The sequence below is a fragment of the Poeciliopsis prolifica genome, unplaced genomic scaffold, assembly GCF_027474105.1.
Source record: "Poeciliopsis prolifica strain line A6 unplaced genomic scaffold, Auburn_PproV2 SCAFFOLD181, whole genome shotgun sequence".
NCBI classification, from domain to species: domain Eukaryota; kingdom Metazoa; phylum Chordata; class Actinopteri; order Cyprinodontiformes; family Poeciliidae; genus Poeciliopsis; species Poeciliopsis prolifica.
The window spans coordinates 11,671-19,417 of NW_026562556.1; the positions used below are offsets into that span (position 1 = coordinate 11,671).

At 38.2% G+C, this 7,747-nt stretch overlaps 1 long non-coding RNA gene across 1 annotated transcript; it reads left to right on the forward strand.

Annotated features, from left to right (window-relative positions):
• Positions 1-359: 359 nt before the first annotated feature.
• LOC129356621 (uncharacterized) lies at positions 360-1,719 on the forward strand. The gene is made up of 3 exons (XR_008605430.1): positions 360-874; positions 958-1,022; positions 1,341-1,719. It is a non-coding gene; the product is annotated as an uncharacterized LOC129356621 (long non-coding RNA).
• The last annotated feature ends 6,028 nt before the right edge of the window (positions 1,720-7,747 follow it).

The window sequence follows — 7,747 nt, forward strand, 5'->3', positions numbered from 1 at the left end:
ATACATATTGAAATGATACTTTATATTTAATAAGGAAGAAAAACAATGATATGTGTGAAGAATGTGGAGAGAATGTAAACATAGAACATGTATTAATGAACTGTAAAACATGAATGTGAAAGGGAGAAATTGAGAAGAATAGTTGGAAGGACAGATCAAGAATGGTTTGAAAGGAATACTGGGGAATGATGGAAATATAATGGATATTTGCATATTAAGGAAAGCACTATTTTTATCTTCAAAATAAAAAAATAGAATCTGACTGATGTGAAATACTGTTGCTTCACACTCGTGTACAGTAGGTGGCGGTATGCACCTTAAAGTTGCTTGCGATCCGCCATAATAGAAAAGAAGAAGAAGGGGGCAGAAGGCTAAGTTAGCAGTTAGCTGGATTCCAGTTCCTGATCGGCTCCCTTGTTGCTCTCTTGGTGTTTCTGCTGTTATTTCTTAAATCTTCTTCCTATTTTAACATGAAATCAGTGTTTTATCTGTCAGTGTGAACTAGAAGCAGCTCCACAGAGATGAGAACATCCCGCAGAGACTCTGAGCGGAGCTAACGATGCTAACTGAATAGCAGCAGCAGCAGCTTGTTTTATACTCAGTGATTCTGGTGAATGTTGATGTTCTGATTGATTAGCTGCTGCTTTTTGTCCAGTGATGGTGACAATATTTGATCAGTTCATTTACAGAAAGTGGGTTTTAGTGGAACCGCATTAACACGGTCCTGGTCTGATCTCTCTGACAGAATCTAAACAGCTGATTGAGAATCTTCATCCAGCTGGAAGTGAGAGGATGAGGAGCTGAGGCACTTCAAGATGCGGGACCCCCGCAGGGAGGGAGGAGACCAGAGGAGGGTCAGCTGCTGCTGCTGAAGGTCAGGCCCAGACAGGAAGTGGAGGCGGCTGCTTCCTGCTATGTGTGTGTTGTGAAGGCTGAGGTTCTGCTGGTGTGTTCCAGGTCACGCTGAGGTGGTCCGCTTCCTGCTGGGAGGCCTGTAAGGTCAACCCGGTCCCCAAGGACAGGTAGGAGCGTCTCCAGGGACACAGAGACACTGAGGACCAGTTCAGACCTGGTCCTCAGTGTCTCCATGTTTATTTCCTGTCTGCTGACATCTTTCCTCCTTTCCTTTGACCTTCCTTCCTTCTCTCTCCATATTTCCTTCTTCATTTCCTTCTTCTTCACTTCCTTTTTACTCTCCTTACTTTGTTCTTCTTACTTCCTTCCTTCATTTCCTCTCTCTTGTTTCTTTTCTTCCTTCATTTTGTTATTTTTTAGCATCAAACTTTGTCCTGAAAGCGTTCCAGCAGCGTTTTCATGGTGTTGTCGTGTTTTGCGTGCAGGTGGGGCAACACGCCGATGGACGAGGCGGTGCACTTCGGCCATCACGACGTGGTCACCATCCTCAGAGACTACCACACCCAGTACAGCCCTCAGGATGCCGCCGCCGCCACCGCCGCCGACTCGCAGAGCGCCGAGAAGAACCTGGACGGCATGCTGTGACTTCCTGGAGGCTCCTTCAGTATAAAAGCTCCTCATCATGTTTATCTGTTCTGCCAGATTGAATGGACCGGTTCTGACCGAGCCGCAGTCAGAAGGGATGAATGTTCAGGTGGCAGGAAGTGTTACCACGGTAACGACCTTCACCAGAACCAGTAAGACCTGCTGGGTGAAGTTCTGGTCCAAGATTCGGCTGAATCCTGAATATTCTCCCTGCTGATGGCAAGTTTGAGGTGTGTGTGTGTGTGTGTGGGTGTGTGTGTGTGTGTGTGTGTGTGTGGGTGTGTGTGTGTGTGTGTGTGTGTGTGTGTGTGTGTGTGTGTGTGTGTGTGTGTGTGGGTGTGTGGGTGTGTGTGTGTGTGTGTGTGTGTGTGTGTGTGTGTGTGTGTGTTCCACTCAGGACGCTGACACGCTTTCCCATGCAGATTGTTACTGACTCATACTTGAAGAGTCCGGTTCTGTTTTTGTGCTGAAAGTTTGAAACAATCATGTTTTATTTGTTTTTTTCTCCCAAATCCAAACTTTAAAAAAAAGGAGGATCATTCCAGAAGTCAGGTCAGAACCGGCGGGTAGTGGGGTCAAAGGTCACTGAGGAAGCACAAAGCTGCGGCGCGGCGCGGTCCGAGCTGCAGCTCTTTGGATCATGTGACGTTTTGTTCTGGTTCTTCTTGTGTATTTATGCCGCTGAGCCACCAGCAGATATTTATCCAAATAAAAACTAAATATATAAAAACAAACTGAATTCCTGTCATTTAATTAGTAATAATTTCATCTGACATTCAGGAATTAAAACAACTGCTTCTAAATGTTTCTGACTTTCCAGACTTTTTATTTTATGTTTTATATTTTCAAACGTTTCTTTTTTATATATACAAATTTTATATGTCATTAGAGTCGGTTGTGTTTTCACTAAACCTCATTTTATTTTTTCTCTTCTATTTCCAACCAGGTGAGGCTAAATTTCAAAAGTTAAAGTTAGATTTTTGTATTTCATGAATTTGCAGAAAAAGTTTTTCTTTTCTCCCTTTGCAACAGAAACTGAAACACTGGGAAATATTTTGTGTTTTTACAAAGTTGCAACTGATCATTGGATGGAAAATCAATATTTTCCTTCTGGTTTCAATGATCTTAAAGTTCCCAACATGTGAGGAGAAATAAAAAGCCTCCAAGTGAAGAAGTAAAAGTGGAGCTGCAGTTGAAGTGAAATTGTTCCAGATCTCCTCCGTTGTTGTTCTGAACATGTTGAGCAGTAAATGTTGGTTCTGCTTTTCCTGCCCAGATGCATCAGCTCAGTTTGGACCTTCTGGATTCTGAACTTTGACTTTCCTGGATCAGAGACGATTCTGAAGCCACGCCTCCAGTCGTCACGGTCAACGCCCCTTTTTCACCCAAATCCTCCAAAACAGAAGACAAGTTTTAAAAAAAAAAGCTATTTAGTGTAGATGAGCGAGTGGCGGAGAGAGGAGGAATACAGGCTGCTTATCTAAAGGTTGTTGGTTCGAGTCCAGCAAGGATCTTGTTGCGTTTTGACTCAAATAAAGGAAAAATTCAAGTAAAATCGGTAGAGTTCAGGACTCGAACCTGCAACCTGTGGACTCCCAGTCCACTTCTTATTCCTCTGAGCTACTGCTCATTACAAAAATAAATCATTTCCGTGTAAATTTGTCACGAAAAAATCACCACATTTTCACACTTTGTCAAATTTTGTGGAAAAACCTGGCGAGGGAAGAAAAGAGGTGAGGAAACGTGTTGATCAGAGAGTTGATGACAGCTTGGAGCTTCAGGTCTTCAGATTCTCTTCATCTTCAGACCAAAGACTTTCCAGATTCTCTGCAGCGACTCGTTGGGCTCCTGCAGACCTTCGTCTGTTCAGCAGTAAATCCACCAGCAGGACTCGGCTTCTCACAGACTCCAGCTTTATTTCTTCATCTTTACACAGAAATACTTTCTCTGGGCCTCCACCTCAGAGGGAACAATTAAAGCCCGACAAGCCGAGCAGAGTCACATTGATACAAACAGGAGAGTTTTCAGAGTCTTCAGCAGTGATGAAGGTAAGTTAGACTAATTAAAGCAGAGCTCTGCAGCCTGCAGCTCATTAGGACTAAAGATCACAAACTCAAGTTTAACAAAGAAAACATACAAATTTAACCATTTTACACTTTTTAGTGAAAATTACTTTTTCATTTTCACAACAAATGACTTTAAAAGTGTTTAAGTAACAAAATGTGATAAAAATCAAAATCACATTTTGAGTATTTTTCACTTTAAACTTTCTACAATATTAGAAATACAAGATGAAAATAATGAAATAGTTCAGCCACTATTTTAAATATGAAAATAAACATTTTATTGCCTAAAATTTAAACAGAATTTCTTTCTTGAACACTCGATAATTTCTAGCTGCTTGTCAATAGAGGAGAAACTGATCTGTTGATTATTTTATTAAATAATCAATTAATAATTGGTTAAGATATTTTCTTTTTACTTGGTGAAGCTAAAAGTGACACTTAAGGAGTTTTGGATAGAAAATATTTACACACAGGATTTTTTAAGTATTAAATTTAAAATGTAAATATTAGGCAAGTGGTATTTATTGAACTTATATTTTAGTTATCAATCACCAAACTATTTGAGCCTTTTTTCTGTAATATTAGGAGTAAATTACAAACTAATTAATTTATTTTTTAAACAATAACACTTTGTTGCCTAAAATGCAATAGCATTTCTTTAATAAACGCTTGATAATTGTAGCAAAGAATTTGTATTTCTAAAAACTCGTTAAACTTCACAGAGTGCAGGACTGAGATAATAATTTTATTCAATTTTTTAATTTGATGAAAAATTAATTAATAGTGAATAAGATGTTTTTATTTTTGCAGTTTAATGACTTCTGAGTAGAAAATATTTACAAACAAGATTTTATTCTATTTTAAATGTAAAATTATAGATTTTTTGTTCAGTTTTGGTTTAATTACATCTGAATGCAAATTAACATTTAAGAGTCAATACTTAAGTTACTGATTTATCAATTACCAAATTAGCTGACTCTTATTTTAATAATTGATTCATCATTATTTTATTTAGATGTATTTTTCTTGATATTAAAATAAAAAGCCATGTGTAAATATAAACATCCTATATAAAAACATTTTTTTCAGGAAGTTTGTTTTTCTTTTTAAAATATTTCCTCTAACAGCTAAATAAATGAAGTAAATATTTTAAAATGTCATTTTGTGGCTCTGGACCCGTTTTATTTACCTGGAAAAGCAAAAAATGTCTCTGGATTGGAAAAGCTGCAGACGGCTGGACTAAACAAAGCCCACCATGACGAGGACGCGGAGCGCAAACGGGCCGAACAGAACCACCAGGAGCGACGAAGGAACAGAACCAGTATCAGAACCAAGATCAGGATTAGAACCAGGATCAGAACCAGGACCAGAACCAGGACCAGAACCAGGATCAGGATCAAGACCAGGAGGGGCGGGGAAACGGTGGCAGATCGTCTTCAGTTCTCATCCTGAGATTCTGAACTGAGGAGAAAACAAGAACTAATTAATTCATTTGAAACAGAACCAGTTCAGTTCAGAACTGTTCATGTTCAAAGTTCTTTTCTTACTACGTAGTTTCTCATAAACTGAGCAGAAAAAAGAAATAAAAAACAATCGTCGCAAACTAACTGTGAGGAAAGAAAGAAAAACAGAAAATGTAAAAAATGAGAGATGAATTTAAATCTTAAATTAAGTTAATATATTGGTATAAATATTAGGATTTTGTGATGTTGCAATGTTTAAGCACTTTATTAAATAAAATCATTTCACTTTAAAAATGCAAATGATTTTTAGAATAAATAAAAACTTTGACAGAGGATGAAATTGTCAATATCATAATTTAACTTTTCATCAAATTTTATAAGATTAAAACTTGTGGAACAGATTTATTGTACAAAATTCAGTTTTCAAAATATTTCTAAAAACATTCATGAAGTTGCAATTGAAAAAATGATTCTCTCAAAAACACAAAATAGGAATTGATATTTATTTTAGATTTTCTTTTACAGAAAACTCATTACAGAAAACTTAATAGATAATTATGAATTAATGTCAAATCTGCTGTGGAATAGAAAGTTATTTGGTTCTATTAGTTATTTTGTAGTTTATTTTTTTGGATGTGGAAGTGACGTCACAGGGCTACCTCCACAATTTTACAAACTTCAATAAAACACTGAGTAAACACTTCATCGAGAGCGCAGGCTGCAGAGTGAGGACTGGACCCGGCCTCTTCACTGACGTCATCATTGTGGGACCATTTAAGATGTGAGACATGCGCAGTTCTGACTGTTTGCAATAAAGTAAGCGGTGGTTTTCCTCCTGGTTCAACTGAATAGTGAATAAAGTGACTTTCTCCGACTTTTCCTGCCCTTATGACGCCAACCAGAGGAAAATGCAACATTAATAATAAAGAGCTCGACATTTCCCAACCAGAACTTAGAATCAAAGCTGAGAGTCCGAGTGGCGGAATGTTTACGAAGCAACACAAAATGACACTTTTATTAAAGCGCAGCTAACAACCTTCATGGGTCCAGATGCTCGGTCACAATATGACACAAATAAATAGAAAAACCAACAACTTACCGAGCAAAGCAGGTCGGTTTTAAATGAAATACAGAACCGGTGTTAATTATCTTCTTCTTCTTTTTCTAGGTACAGTGGCGGCTGCAAACCAACTTCAGGTGCATTACCGCCACCTACAGGCCAATCAGAGAAGCACTCACCTGTACGGCCAGAAGAGAAGCTGGAAACGGAAGTTCAGGTTTGACATTAAAGTTTTATTGCTTCTTCTACTTTTATTTAATATTGTCGTTCAAGATACGTTGCCCAACGTAGAATACATGCAATGCACATTATGCAGGAAAAAATTATCTAAAATCTGTCATATATCATTATTTGAATGCAAGCGTTTAACTTTGTGTTGAAGCTGGTGGGATGAGAAAGAGGAAGCGCTGATGTAGCCACAGTTACTGCAAGACCTGTTCATTTATTAGTGCTAAGAATAAGAAAGTATTGTTGAGAATTAAAATTATATTTCAACAGTATCTTGGGATGTGGAAGAACAGCTGGAAGAAGTGGCTCATTATTTGGCCTCAACTTTGAAGTTGAGGCCAAATAATTTCTTTGTGACATGACAAGTTCAGAATGAATGACTGTTTTCAAAACTTACAATTGGGGTCTATTGATTAAATTGTGGTCAACAGTTTAAAGGAGATAGCTCTCATTTAGCTTTTTATCCAAAGATAACAGCTGCAGGTGAAACATTTTGAAACAGAAACAGAGAATAAACTAGAAGAAAACCAAGATAACTGATTCCCAGTAAGATAAATGAAGGCAGATTCTTCTCCTGGGTTCATTGAAATGTTTTCTCTGTCAGTGAACCAGAAGCAGCTCCAGAGTTGAAAACATCCCGCAGTTGAAAGAAATTCAAGTCAATTATTTGAATTCCTTTCTTAGACAGGAGCCCAGTTCTGCTTCTATTATTATTATTATTATTATTATTATTATTATTATTATTATTATTATTATTATTATTATTATTATTATTATTATTATTATTATCGCTACAGTTCTGATTACAGACTGTTGGATCTATTACCTAACACTCTTGCTGGACATTAATGAGGACACAGGGAAACGGTTAAATTTTCTTATGCAATCTTCCAATTGAACGGAGAACTCTGCCCAGAGTCCTCCCGTTATCTCTGTCTCCGGACCAGTTCTAACGTGCTTCTCTGCAACTGCATATTTTATTACATTGAGGCGTAGCTTAATTACAAACATTTGCATAGAAGGAGTGGCAAACACAATACACATTCTCAAGGTACTGTCTTTGCGTCTCCTGATGTCACAGTTGTTTGTTGTCTCTCTGGACCATAAAACTAGAGTTTCTTGGGACATCTAGCCTTCGATCCACTCTCCTGCTCGGTGTCAACTCTTTCTCCCTGGTTAGCACCTGTGGTGCCCTTGTCCTCCTGTCAGGGCAATTGTGACTGCAGGCATACTGCTCCGTTCTCTGGATTCTCTGGTTCAGTTCCCTCTGGGGTCATAAAGTTCAGTTCCCGAGCCTCTGGGTTGTTTGCAAACGACCCATTCTTCCTACCAGGCTAACTGTCACCCTGGCCATCCGTCTCCAAAGTGACAAACTCATTGCTTCAAAGATAAAAGAAACACAGATCCCAGGGGCAAACAAAGATTTCAAC